This window comes from Medicago sativa, chromosome 8, assembly GCF_051527215.1.
Source record: "Medicago sativa cultivar Bolivia chromosome 8, Bolivia_mono, whole genome shotgun sequence".
Lineage (NCBI taxonomy): Eukaryota > Viridiplantae > Streptophyta > Magnoliopsida > Fabales > Fabaceae > Medicago > Medicago sativa.
This window is the reverse complement of record NC_140756.1, coordinates 53,549,381-53,564,924: the sequence shown is the minus strand read 5'-3', so window position 1 is coordinate 53,564,924 and position 15,544 is coordinate 53,549,381. Positions and strand designations below refer to the sequence as shown.

Genomic DNA, 15,544 nt, shown 5'->3' with positions numbered 1-15,544 from the left:
CTTCTGATTAACCTTTCTTCAAATCTTCCATAAAGTATTTAGCTTCTCTTGTGCTTTAGATGCTCTCATATATGTTCAAACCTTGATAAATTTTAATCTATGGTCATAACACTTAAACATGTATTAACATATCCAACTTTAATACTTTGTTATCATCAAAACTTCAGAGGCATTGAACAAATCCAATTTTTTTTTACAAAAGAAACAACTAACACAAAGGCATTACTTGAAAAGATGGATTTTGATTGTACCTGATCTGAAAGTGGCTGCTGGTGCTTTCTTTAATGTGGTGGTTCATGGTGGTGAGAGTACTTCCGTGAGCGTTGGACCGAATGGAGGGGGGGTGTACCTACAGACACTCAGACGATCAAGTTAATAGAGGTTCAGAATGGGGGGTTTGAGAGGGAAAGAGATTCTACCTTGGAGGCTGCGGGGAGCCTCCTATTTATAGAGGTGGGTGAATGTAGAGCCATTGTAATGGCACACATATCTCCGACGGTTACGAAATCGGGGGAAGTGTAACCACCGGTGAGATATTCGCGGGAACGTGGGAAAGTGACGTTACTGTTCGTTTGAACAAATCTCAGTTGTTCCAAGCACTCCCCTCGCGGAGAAGGGGTGTGTTGCGAGTAAATTGCCAAATGCAGCATTTGGGCTTGGTTTGTTATTGGGCCTAAGTAATTGGGCCTAGGTCTTTGACCGGTCCAGAACAGATTTCATAGTTGAAGCTAGAAACTTTGCTGCCCTCATAGAAGTTGCCTTCAAGTAGGCGACAACGATAAAATACAACAAAAAACTAAGGCCCGAGGACTTTGTTCCTGGAGACTTGGTCCTACAACGAGCTGAGGTCGGAGGGAAGAATGCCATAGAAGTCAAGCTAGCCCCGAACTGGGAAGGACCGTACGTGGTCACGACAAACACTCAGAAAGGAGCATACACACCGGAAACACTTGTCAAAAAGTCCATTCGGAGGACTTAGAACACGGACAAGCTCAAGCGTTAATATAGCTAAGTACTACTTTAGTTCAATTTCAATTTCAATTCTATGTTGTATTTTGCTTTTGCATTTTCTTATATAAGACCAACTGTAATATCCCCATTCCAACTATTAATAAAATTAAATGCTTTTCTCAAAAGAAACGCTATCATTATTTGTGTACGACAAGTGAAGCTCACACTCCAATATAAAGCTAAAAACAAACCCTAGAACGCAAATCAAGACATATAGCAATAGAAACAACGGTGACCATTATATAAGTTGGTCGTTTCTCTCGAAAACGAAGGGAATGCCAAGACAAAGACTCAAAGTCACTAAAAACTCCCTAGGCTAAACTCACCCTTGAAAAACAAAGGTGATGACTAGACGATAAAGGGAAGGATCTGTAAAGAGCAGACCCCCTAGACGGGTAGCCACTACCAAGGGAGAGTGTCGCGCTCAGAAAACGTTCACCTCGAACAAAATTTTACCTTTGAAGAGGAAGGGAAGCTAAAAATTGGTCGATCATGCTTCCTTGAAAAGGCTCCTTACATGATTGCCTTACTCAAGTCCATGAAGGTAGCGCAAGCCCGCCGGACTATGTCCACAAGGGTGAGAATTCCAAAAGAAGAATAGAAGTTACAAAACCTAAAAAAGCATTGATGCAAAAATACTATGACAAAATAGTAGAGACATATTCTGACAAAATAAAGACAAGATGAAGATTAATTCCATTTCATTAAAAGAAGCCCCAAGGGAAGATTATACAATGATGCAAACACAAAGTGGCTCGAAGGCCAGCAAGCAATAAGAGAATAAAATTACAAGAATATTAAGACTGCCCACATCCAAATTATTGGTTTTAAGCCATGAATTGATTCTGGAGTCTAACTTAAGGCGTAACTATATTGTTATTCTTGGAGTCCTTTTAGCTGGAATATCATTTTTATTGCCAAGTTACTAATCAGGTATTCAGGCTTCTCTCCTATGTTATTATTACTATTCTTCCCATCTTGTCGGAAAACAATGGAAAATTTCACTCCATATCACTTTATTTCACTTCATTCCGTCCCATTCCATCAATCCAAACAAAATGCAGTTCTCATGGTATCAAATTGGATCTTCTAAATATTAATTACAATTGTACGATTTTGATCCTTTCGTCGAACTGAAATTTATTTTTGAACTAGAAATGAAGATATTTTATGTATGCATTGTTGAGACACATGATTTATTCTAAGTAGTTGAATGGCACACAACTCAAACAAATGCCTCTTAGACAGAGTTATGTGTTAGATCATAGTCAATTATAAAATAACTCGTGGATTACTAATCCATGTCACTAATCGACTTCGTTAACCCTCTTTTACCTCCGTTAACCACATATCAAACTCAAAAAAAAAAAAACTAGCACAAAACAAAAACTCATGTTACTTTTTTACCAGCCAATTTTATGTTGTACATTTGTGTTGTTCCCCTCAATACAACCGATAAAGATTGCCAAGTATTTTCACATCCCTTCCACAAAAAACAGTATTTCCATATTATTTTATTACTTTCACAAAAAACAGTATTTTCATATTATTTTATTAATATAAGTTACTCTTTCTTAGCCTTTGATCAATGGTAACAAACGTGAACAAAAAATAATGGTAAAGATTGGACTTTAAATCCTCTAAAAAAATATTAGTAACAAACGTGAGAAAAAAATAATGTTAAAGATTGGACTTTAAATCTTCTAAAAAAAGATTAGGACTAAAAATATTTTAGAAAAAGATTTGTTAGCACTATATTAAATATTAATTATCAATCAGTTTCCAGGAGAATAACATAATTTGTTGTCATTTGACGAGATTGAGGGGATACTCATAACTTATATCAACAAAAATTCCTAAACTCAATTGCTCAAGGAAGTATCCCACCACATATTTTAAAGGTAAAAAAGGTGTTTGCTCAAGGAAGTATCCCACCACATATTTTAAAGGTAAAAAAAGGTGCACATTTGATTGTTGCGAAACATAGACCCTGGATATGGCCTGTGTAACGGGACACGATTGTTATGTCGTGGTTTATTTAAGAATATGTTGGATGTGGAAATCCTAACAGGAAGCAATGCTGGAAAAAGAACATTCTTTCCCAAAATTAAATTAAAAATAAATGTGAGTTCATGCCTTCCATTTGTGCTTAGTAGAAAACAGTTTCCTGTTAGACTAAGTTTTGCTATTACAACAAATAAGTCACAAGGGCAGGCCATTCTCAATGTCGGAATCTATCTTCCACGACATGTTTTTAGCCATGGTCAATTATATGTAGCTTTATCAAGAGGAGTTTCTTAAAATTCAGCAAAAGTTCTCATTAAAGAAGGGAAAATAGAAGGAGAAGATGAAGACTTTACGAAAAATGTAGTTTTTAAAGATATTCTTTTATCGTCATCATAACATTGTTTCTTTTACATAACATGTCATGTATACATTTATGTTATGATGTTACTAATTACTATAAGAATGAACAATAAATGATCATTATTTTATCTTTTGTGGGTTGTTTGCTCTTTGCAACACCCTAGTTTTTAAAAAAAACTAAAATATGTTGAGTTCAAAAATAATTTTGTTATATGCTTTGACAATATTTTGTTTATAAATCAATATATCAATAATTTTCATTAATATTTAATAATTTTAATCAAAATTATACAAACAAACATAATAAAATAATCACATGCGTTAGTGCAGTAGAAAGAGAGGACAAACGGGCATGATATATCAATAATTTTCTTTTGTTACCACACAAAATATATCGTGTAAAAAACACGATATGAGTATATGTCAAGTTTTTTTTTCTTCTTTTATCCTTAAAAAAGTTTAACAAATTAGATCAAGTATATTGCACTATATAGTCAATAAGAAAATGATCGTTATTTTAATATTTAAATTAGGATTAAAGAGGTTTGTGAAGGTGAGAAAAACACAAGGAGGGGGGGGGGGGGGGGGGGGGGGGGGGGGGGGGTTGAGTTTTGGTTTCTTTTTCTTCTCCTAAACTAAAGTTACTGTTCAGAACCTGATAGAGTTCAGCTTCTGAAGTAAGGTTCAGAATCTAAATGCAGCGGAGAAATAAAACGAAACATAACAGAAATCCAGATGACAAATCCTTCATTGAGATTGTAAAATGTTAAAATATAATGGCAGATAAATCCTTGACTAATTTGATTGCATAATCATTCAAAAGCCCAGTCCCCTTGTACTTTCAAGGAATTTTAACTTCAATTATTAAAGATTACAAATGTTCAAGCACACAAGCAAGAAACTTCAAAAGCCCAGTCCCCTTGTACCTTCAAGGAATTTTAACTTCAATTATTAAAGATTACAAATGTTCCAGCACACAAGCAAGAAGCTTTCAAATGCTCAAGCACACAAGAAAGAGACTTTTAATGCTCAATCACAACCGAAAGAGACTTCTTACAATCTAACTTAATCAAATAAAAGATTGTTTAGTTTTACACTTGATATACAATCAGAGGTGTAAACAATGACAAAACAGAGTAAGACTCTTAAGATTTTAGAATTTCTAAGATATGAAATTGTTAAGAAATTCTTAATTGTTTATGCGCTTTTGAATTTGATAGAGTAATGACAATTGTAAAAACTGCAAAGTCTTTTTATGTTCTTCAAGTCCTCATCTCCTAATACAGAGAATGATTTGAGAGACGTTGGAGAAGTTCCAGTGCATTAAGAGTCCTTGAGAAGCTATCAAATCAAAACGTTGGAATGTTGTCTGATATGGTTAATGCTGTTTGAAATGACATTTCAAAACTATTGCTGCCAATAGAATTATCCATTTGATTCTTTTTTTTTCTTGAATTTGACTTAGCACACGATTCTTGAGAAGACAAACTGTACTTGATCAGATCCTAAAAGCAACCTTTCTCAGAAGAAGACAAAGTTGATGTGGCTTCTAAGTCCTCAGAGTCTGGGTGACTAAGAGTCTAATGATCCAGAGTCTAGTCTTCAATAGATTCTGGATGAGCTATTCGCTTCTGATCACATTGTTGACTTCTGATTAACCTTTCTTCAAATCTTCCATAAAGTATTTAGCTTCTCTTGTGCTTCAGATGCTCTCATATATGTTCAAACCTTGATAAATTTTAATCTATGGTCATAACACTTAAACATGTATTAGCATATCCAACTTTAATACTTTGTTATCATCAAAACTTCAGAGGCATTGAACAAATCCAATTTTTTTTTTACAAAAGAAACAACTAACACAAAGGCATTACTTGAAAAGATGGATTTTGATCGTACCTGATCTGAAAGTGGTTGCTGGTGCTTTCTTTAATGTGGTGGTTCATGGTGGTGAGAGTACTTCCGTGAGTGTTGGACCGAATGGGGGGGGGGGGGGGGGTGTGTACCTACAGACACTCAGACGATCAAGTTAATAGAGGTTCAGAATGGGGGGTTTGAGAGGGAAATAGATTCTACCTTGGAGGCTGCGGGGAGCCTCCTATTTATAGAGGTGGGTGAATGTAGAGCCATTGTAATGGCACACATATCTCCGACGGTTACGAAATCGGGGGAAGTGTAACCACCGGTGAGATATTCGCGGGAACGTGGGAAAGTGACGTTACTGTTCGTTTGAACAAATCTCAGTTGTTCCGAGCACTCCCCTCGCGGAGAAGGGGTGTGTTGCGAGTAAATTGCCAAATGCAGCATTTGGGCTTGGTTTGTTATTGGGCCTAAGTAATTGGGCCTAGGTCTTTGACCGGTCCAGAACAGATTTCATAGTTGAAGCTAGAAACTTTCCTGCCCTCATAGAAGTTGCCTTCAAGCAGGCGACAACGATAAAATACAACAAAAAACTAAGGCCCGGGGACTTTGTTCCTGGAGACTTGGTCCTACAACGAGCTGAGGTCGGAGGGAAGAATGCCATAGAAGTCAAGCTAGCCCCGAACTGGGAAGGACCGTACGTGGTCACGACAAACACTCAGAAAGGAGCATACACACCGGAAACACTTGTCAAAAAGTCCATTCGGAGGACTTAGAACACGGACAAGCTCAAGCGTTAATATAGCTAAGTACTACTTTAGTTCAATTTCAATTCTATGTTGTATTTTGCTTTTGCATTTTCTTATATAAGACCAACTGTAATATCCCCATTCCAACTATTAACAAAATTAAATGCTTTTCTCAAAAGAAACGCTATCATTATTTGTGTACGACAAGTGAAGCTCACACTCCAATATAAAGCTAAAAACAAACCCTAGAACGCAAATCAAGACATATAGCAATAGAAACAACGGTGACCATTATATAAGTTGGTCGTTTCTCTCGAAAACGAAGGGAATGCCAAGACAAAGACTCAAAGTCACTAAAAACTCCCTAGGCTAAACTCACCCTTGAAAAACAAAGGTGATGACTAGACGATAAAGGGAAGGATCTGTAAAGAGCAGACCCCCTAGACGGGTAGCCACTACCAAGGGAGAGTGTCGCGCTCAGAAAACGTTCACCTCGAACAAAATTTTACCTTTGAAGAGGAAGGGAAGCTAAAAATTGGCCGATCATGCTTCCTCGAAAAGGCTCCTTACATGATTGCCTTACTCAAGTCCATCAAGGTAGCGCAAGCCCGCCGGACTATGTCCACAAGGGTGAGAATTCCAAAAGAAGAATAGAAGTTACAAAACCTAAAAAAGCATTGATGCAAAAATACTATGACAAAATAGTAGAGACATATTCTGACAAAATAAAGACAAGATGAAGATAAATTCCATTTCATTAAAAGAAGCCCCAAGGGAAGATTATACAATGATGCAAACACAAAGTGGCTCGAAGGCCAGCAAGCAATAAGAGAATAAAATTACAAGAATATTAAGACTGCCCACATCCAAATTATTGGTTTTAAGCCATGAATTGATTCTGGAGTCTAACTTAAGGCGTAACTATATTGTTATTCTTGGAGTCCTTTTAGCTGGAATATCATTTTTATTGCCAAGTTACTAATCAGGTATTCAGGCTTCTCTCCTATGTTATTATTACTATTCTTCCCATCTTGTCGGAAAACAATGGAAAATTTCACTCCATATCACTTTATTTCAATTCATTCCGTCCCATTCCATCAATCCAAACAAAATGCAGTTCTCATGGTATCAAATTGGATCTTCTAAATATTAATTACAATTGTGCGATTTTGATCCTTTCGTCGAACTGAAATTTATTTTTGAACTAGAAATGAAGATATTTTATGTATGCATTGTTGAGACACATGATTTATTCTAAGTAGTTGAATGGCACACAACTCAAACAAATGCCTCTTAGACAGAGTTATGTGTTAGATCATAGTCACATGTGAAAATATAAATAAAAGATAATCGCACAATTGAATAGATCATATTCATTTTCAGCAAAAAATAAATAAAAGATAATCGCGTAATACCATCGTCTTCCAAGAAAGAATCATCTCATTCATCGTGCAATGAGTAGCATCGTTTACGGGAATAGCAATGTATTCTTCCTTGTAAAAGGACTTTTTCCTTTCATAAACTAATGAGAAGAAACATAGATTACAATTCAAACAAAAATCAAAGTGTAAACGAATTACATGGATATTACAAACACAATAGTATATATATAGTCAAGAAAGAAAATTTAACACCAGACATGATTTATTCAATTGATATTGCGAATGAAGGACAACAAGAGTAAAATTAATCGACAGAGTGGTTGCCTTGACCTGTGGGGAGAAGACTGAAAAGAGTACTGTTCTGTTTAAGGCTTTGCGCCATTTTACTAGGGATGGTGATGGTACATCGATAACATGTGCAGTATCAGGATCGATTTCACAAGCATGAGGAACAGAATGGCAGCACAATTGAAAATGAAACAAGTAACAGAAAATGTTCTATAAAGTTGTTAATGGTAATGCATGATATTCCTTTTAGCCTTATGTTTTCTTCAGATGAATTTGTATTTAAGTTTTTAAATAACCTCAGGATATATTTATTGGATGAAAGGCACAAGCTCTTGTAAAAAAATTGACAACTATTTTGAAAATTCCTAGGGTTGAGACTTGAGAGGCATTATTTAAAGAAGAGCAGTTGTAAAAAAAATGACATGTATGCTGTAATTCTGTCTCATGTGCATGTGATAGCATAATGAACAATAATTTTTTCTATGATAACATCTGTTGCAATAATTTCAGAGGTTAAACTTTCTATCGTTATTCATTAACATGATCTTATTTTATTTATGTTCAAAAGTTATGAAAAGAAACCACCTTCCTTGAATTTTTTTTTAAACAACATATATATGCATAGCTCCTATGTCATACAAGGTATATGATAAGGGCGAAAAACGACAAATACAGTACAGAGGCCCGGTATTGCGGTAACCCCAACAATAGAATTTATTAATATTATTTCTACTATAACCCACGCAACACGCCGGTTATTCACTACTAAAAAACGGTCATTTTCGAACAGAATTTCGGACGGTTTTGGGACGGAATTTACGGAAATTTCCCACGGATTTCGGACGGAAATGTGTTTTTGGACGGAATTCGGACGGATAAGGCGCTGTCCGAAAAAGCCGCGTCGCAAATCATAATTCCGTCCCAAATTCCGTCCCAAAAATATTTCAGACGGATTTCACACGTTTTTCTCCGTGGGATATTGGAATAGACTTCGGACGCATTTCAGACGAACTTAAGTTTAATTTCCAACGGATTTCAAACGGAATTAAGTTTAATTTCCAACGGATTTCAGACGGAATTAAGTTTAATTTCCAACGGATTTCGGACGGAATTAAGGTAAAATTTTCTACGAAATTCGGACGGAATTCATTTAAAACTTCCAACAATTTTCTAGCAAAATTAATAATTTAATTTGCTTTAAAATATTTACCACGCTTTTCGGACGAGATTATAACCTTATTTTTTTTTTACAGAATTGCCACAAATAGATTTTTTTTTTAATGTGTTTGAGATAAATTCAAATTCTAAAATTTATATTCGATAATACAATACTAGACTCAAATAAAAATAAATAATAATTCAAGAGTAAACAAATGCTCATTGTCTAAAATAAAATTATACGAACTAGATTCAATGTTCTAGCACAATATATCACAAACTAACATGACAAAATTGTTCATTAGTCAATACAAGAAAGTAAAGTAACACAAATTTGAGTAATACTTTGTTCAAAAGATGACATACTCGAACACAAGACAAACATATACACTACACACTCAACTGAACCAGCAGGGACAAGTGCGACAACAACTGCCCTCAAAAAGTAAATAGCCAAAGGGTAAAGAGAGAGTTCTTTTTCCTCCCTTTATACGTTCTTGCTCTTTTGCCATTTCTTCCCATTTTAAGAGCTCTTGTTCTATGTTTTTATCCTTAAAGGCATTTGAGCATGAACCAATAGTATACTTCGAAGCATTTGTTCCTATAGAACCTAAACCATATAATTTCCCTTTTTTACCTTTGGGAGCTACTTCTTTCCAAATAGTCAAGTCATCTGGCATATTATGTTGGGTTTCAGAAGACCATGCTTCTTCCTCTTGATTTTGAGACATAGATATTTCCAAAAGCTATGCTTTTCTCTTCTTAGAATTTCCCTGCAATTTTGAATTTTGTTAATCATTTAAAACCTATCCTTTCTCAGCTCTATTATTATAACTTAAATAATAGATAAATTAAATTTGTAATGTTAAAGAACTACTTACATAGGCTTGCTCAGCTCTATTATCAACCCATGTCTTATCCCTTTTAATATGGCAATGAGTAAAGACCTCCTCCACAGGAGGCTCGACTCCTGTTTCATTCTCCTACAATTTTCCATAACTTCAATGAGAAAATTTCCAATATGTTGTTCACAAATTAATGGGGTCACATGACACAAATACACAGAAAATCCAGAAGTCATGCAATACTATCAACAAATAATCAATTACTATATTAATTCACCAGGACTATAGTACATTATCTTTCTAATGCTCACATAATTTTTTATTTATCTTTATATGTGTCTGAACAATAGTTTAAGGTCAATTTATTATTTCATTTACCAAGCATATGTTAATTTGCCTGAAGTACAATATTCATCAATTCACATTCATGAAAAGCATGAGAGGCAGATTTCTCTCATGAGATGATGATGTCATTACAACCTAATTAACTGAAGCATATCATATTTATTATGTATTATACTTTAACGCCCTTTTGATAATATAATATGGAGTACTTTTTGAAAGTTGTATTACAAACAAATGTTAAATAATTTCCCTGTCATTCATCTCAAAAGAACAGATTAACCTAATACCTAACATGAAGAGAAACAAGGTTTTTAAGGACAGAAGAAAGCACAACAATTTCAAACATTAGATTGTTGCACGAGCATTAAGTTATGAAATTGCTAGAGTTTAAACAGGTCAGCACTAAGTTATGAAATAATACATTTAAGCGGAGAGTTCCTGTGAACTGACCCCGTTTCAAAAAATAATTTGTACACATATATTTGAAGGTTCAGTAGTCCCTTAAATAAAAATACTTCATTAATACTATGTAATGGTATTAGGTTCATGTGCGTGTAAGTGAAACTGCTAGATTTAGTGTTAACAGAATATGGGATTAGTGCTAATCCCTTAAACAGGTCAGCACTAAGTTATGAATATGGGATTAGTAAGCCCTACATATTAAGGGGGGAAATACACATAAAAACAGAACACACATTTCAAATAAAACAAAATGTTTAAGGGGGCAAACATATAATATAATCCACCAAGAATATGGGTATAATATTAAGCAATGTTTCAGACTTCACAAACAACAGGGATGAGCTATAGACACTTCTGTCAAAAATGAGACTCGATGCATCCAATTCTAAAAAATGAGTCTCAACTTAAGTCAATCTTTGATCAGGTTATTAGGCTATATACATGTTGGTCTAAAATATATTGAAAATATAGCCTAGTTGACAATATTAGTAAAACAATGATTGTTACCCTTTATAAGAAAAATATAATCATTCATTTCAATAAGATGCTCAGCATTGGTAATATTAATGTTGATAATGTACTCTTTATTTAATTAAAATGTGTAATTGACTAGTATCTAATCTAATATAATTGGGTAACAAGAGAGACAAAACAGGTCAAGTTCTCAAATTCTAAGTTTCAATAATATTTATGAATAGAAATTAAGTCAACAGAGAAAGAACCCACTGAATAGTATCATAAACTATAGCATGAAAATGAACACTACCTTTTTACAAAAGTTGGTAATCCTTTAGTATGTAACAGAGGCAAAAATATACCTGATTCAATCTTTGCTTCAAAGTACATCATGGCATCCCAATATGAACAACTCTCTAAAGCCAAAATTACAGGCAGCTCAAAAAAAATAAAATATAGATAACAAAGAAAATAATCATTGTAAGCAACAAGAAACATAAATCCACCCGTTGATCTTGTTTGTCTAGCTTTGATGCAGAGATAAGTATATCCAATTTGATTAACTTCCTAAATTATTAGGCTATATAATGCAATGCATACAATTACAAAATGAATAATTGTTCAAATATACATACAACTAATAAACTCAAATGCAAAGGATAATTCAAAACTAACTAAAGAAAGAGCAGGGGCTAAAGATCTCAGAGTAAATTGAACAGAAAATCCCTCTAGAAGTCTGAAATAGTTTAAATGAAAGAAAGCTTCCACCGAAGCAACACAACACCTAAAAACACAAAACCCACAATTGGAACAGCAAAAACCAACAATATATTTCAACAATAAAGGTGAATCCAGGTAGTTAAACACACTAAAAACCCTAATAAGTAAAACAAAATAAACCCAGTAAATCGAAACAAGAATCAGGTACAAGTTTATCGGAACATGGTTGATTTGTTGAATAGAACACATATTATAATAGAGAGAGTGAATAGTAATACCTTGAAAAGCTTGAAACTGAGAATCCTCAAATCTGAAGAGAAGAGAATCCAAACTTGAACAGCTTGAGAAATTGATTGAAGAGCTTGAGAAATCATAAAACTGATTTTTGGAAGAAATTGATTGAAGAGCTTGCTAAATTGGTTGTGAAATTGATTTTAGGGTTATGAAAGAGTGAGATTGGTTATGAGAGAGAGAGAGCAGTACACGAGAGGGAAAGTTCACTCGTACAGGCGGGACATGAAATTTTCACAATAAATAAAAATGAAAATAAAAACCCTCAAATCCGTCTGAAATCCGTCTCAATGTTTCACACGGTTTTGGGACGGAATTGCTTTTTTTAGAAAATTCGTGCGAAATTTGTGGGAAAAAATCCTGTTTGAACCTGTCATCAAATTTTCACACAATTTTGGGATGGATTTCGGACAAAAATTTCTCTCCGTTCAAACCGTCCCAAATCCGTCCGAAAAATTCAGACAAAATTGTATCCGTCCGAAAATTCCGTCCGAAATCACTGCTTTTTTAGTAGTGATTTTCTGGTTCCTATTTGTAATGAGACTAAGACCCCTAATTATAGAGTTAACAAAGGTAATAGCTATAACAGGATACAGACATTCACCCACAAAATCATTATATAAAGAGCACAAAATTAACAATTGAACTAAGGGATACTAATAACTTAACAAATTTCGTTACTCATTCAGAAGTATATTGATATCATTCAGAAGCCATGTTTCAAATTGATAATCACATGCTTAAGAAACAATTCGTCCTTGGTGGTTGTTGGTTGCACGTTCTCTTATTTACAAACAACAAAAGAAACTATTATTGCAAGGCAACATAAATTATGAACAGTCTCTATCTATTAGTGCCAATCGTTTCTATCCACAATAAGAAACTGAAAATATACACAACCGGCCAGCAATAATTTATGCGGATCTCTATATAGATAAGTGTACATATAACCCTTAACAAAGAAGGACATGTTATTAGCTTCTGAAATTGAAAAAACTGCAATTCTGCAAATATGCAACCAATGCTCCATATATCATGCTCCATATATGAGTATGAGTATACTTTAACTATCTTCGAACTTCTTATTTATACGCAACCGGGGTAGTAATCAAGGATCGAAAATGTAATTAACTCAGGTGCCTAAAAGACTTACACAATAGGATAATGAAGAATCAACTACAACAACTCACCTATCATAGTTTTACCAACAATACTCATGCTTTCGACATGATAAAATCGTTCATAACTCAACAAGACGTTCTTGACCAAAAGCTGTTAAAATAGTTCAAACTCTTAATATCAGGCTGCCAGAAGCTGTGTAGATATCACAAATTCACAATTTCACAACACATGGGACATAACTATGCAAGAAATAACAAATTTCCATTTTCACATTGTCAATTTTATAAGAATAATTTGGAACAATAAGGAAAAAAAAAAAAAATTCAACCAATAAGAATATACTGTAACAAAACACAACAAGCATATATATGCTTCAAAAGATCAAATTATAACAGAGCAAATTATAACAATATGATAACACAAGAACCATTAACCAAAAACCTTCCAAATATAAAGAAAAGCAGAAATGTTGATCATACTTTGATAAATAAAACGAAACATAACATAAATCCACACATGACAAATCCTTGACTGAAATTGTAAAATGTTAAAATATAATGGCAAATAAATCCTTGACTAATTTGATGATTTGTTGCATAATCATTCAAAAGCCCAACTGTATTCCGCACGAACTTTCGCCTCTTCCTCCGGACTGTAGTCATTCTCAACATTGAAAATGTCGCGAATCTCCTCGACCGTCTTATCCTTGATAGTATCTGCTACATACTGGCATGTAAGTTCCAGCAGGCTCTTGATATCCAAGTAGTTTGCAGCCAAGATGAGTTCGAAGCGTGTATTCTGATTAACCTTGACGAACTCAGCGTCCCAAGCCTTAACATCATCCTCGGAGGGTTTTCCTTCGGAACTCGTCGTAACCTCAACATGCTTTTTACAATACTCGATAACCATTGCCAAGATCTTGCTAGTTACGTTTGGAAGAGGGATTTCGGTTTTGGCACAGTCGTCCTCGATCATGTGTTTGATCGTCTGCGATTTCAAAGCAACAGCCTCTTCGACCTCAAAGGTCTCACCGTCGGAACTCTTGAGAGTGATCTTCCTGGTTGATGACGACATGATAACTTGGATTTTGATTTTTGTGAAAGCTAAAACCCTAAAACCTAAGTTTGAAAACGATGCGATGAATAAAACCCTAAGTTAGAATTAGAAAACGGTGAAGTGAATGAGAAAAAGAATAGGCGTCAGTACACTATTTATACTGACTGACTAGGGTCGGTCTCTTGCTTGTACTTGGCGAGCAAGAAATTTTGTTTTAGATTTGATTTTGTTTTAAATTCAATTTAGACTGCCTTTTATTCATTCTATTTTTACCTTTCACTTAAATCTATTTTATAATTTTATTTAAAATATTATATTTAAAAAACTAATCAATTTAGACCAACTTTTATTCATTCTTTTTAACTTTCACTTAAAACTATTTTATGCAAAGATATCACTATATGAACTAGCAACGTATGGGCCGAGCATCGAAGCACGGTTGTGTGGCAAAGCGTATTTTCTTACCCTGGGAACTAAGAGAAATAAAAAAGGGTTAAATACGTTATTTGTGTGCGCGGGCGCGCGCGCATATATATATATATATATATATATATATATATATATATATATATATATATATATATATATATATATATACACCCATATAGGGATTTGCTATAACACACCCACTAGTTTTTATGTGGGAGTGTTTTAGCAAAGCTACACCTTAGGGTGTATTTAACCACTTTTTAGTTATTCACTTGCTAAAATACTCCTTCTAAAAAGTAAGTGGGTGTATCCTAGCAAACCCCTATAGGATTTGCTAGAACACACCCTCTTGTTTTTGTTAGAAGGTGTGTTATAGCAACATACACCTTAAGGTGTATTTATTAACTTTTTAGTTATAACTTGCTAAAACACTCCCACATAAAAACTAGTGGGTGTGTTCTAGCAAACCTCATATATATATATATATATATATATATATATATATATATATATATATATATATATATATATATATATATATATATATATATATATATATATATATATATATATATATATATCTTTATATAATACAAAAGCATACTTCTATGGGCAAAAGTACATGTGGCATGCATTTTCACATTCTTCATCACATTTAATGTTTTCTTATCACCCAATCAAATTAAATTATGACTCATTTGTTTTTTTATTAGCCAATCAAGATGGACAATGACTCATTAAGTTATCATCAACCAATCAAAATTGATCAAGCCATGATTTTTTTCCCTATATATAGACAATTTTTTTTCATTATTTTCATGTATCTCTTCCCCCATCAACAAATCATTATTTTTTTCATTATTTTTTATGTGTTTTGAAATCATAGAAGTTTAATCACTTGGTCGTAGATTATGGGGTTGATTTTCTTTTTTATTTGTATCTAATTGTTAATGGATAATGTTACTTTCCCAGGATCTCATTGGAGACCATGTGTCTACATTCT

At 33.9% G+C, this 15,544-nt stretch overlaps 1 long non-coding RNA gene and 1 pseudogene across 3 annotated transcripts; both read right to left on the bottom strand.

The window, feature by feature from the left end:
- Window positions 1–9,023: 9,023 nt before the first annotated feature.
- Window positions 9,024–12,451, bottom strand: LOC146899524 (uncharacterized). 3 transcript variants are annotated; one of them, XR_015022555.1, is made up of 4 exons: window positions 11,922–12,451; window positions 11,286–11,707; window positions 9,697–9,798; window positions 9,024–9,588 (listed from the first exon to the last, which is right to left on the bottom strand). It is a non-coding gene; the product is annotated as an uncharacterized LOC146899524 (long non-coding RNA). The 3 variants fall into 3 exon arrangements; XR_015022556.1 differs by having other exon boundaries at window positions 11,286–11,339; window positions 11,922–12,031; XR_015022554.1 differs by lacking the exon at window positions 11,286–11,707.
- A 1,056-nt stretch (window positions 12,452–13,507) lies between these two features.
- Window positions 13,508–14,246, bottom strand: LOC146899523 (SKP1-like protein 1A pseudogene; annotated as a pseudogene).
- Between the last annotated feature and the right edge of the window lie 1,298 nt (window positions 14,247–15,544).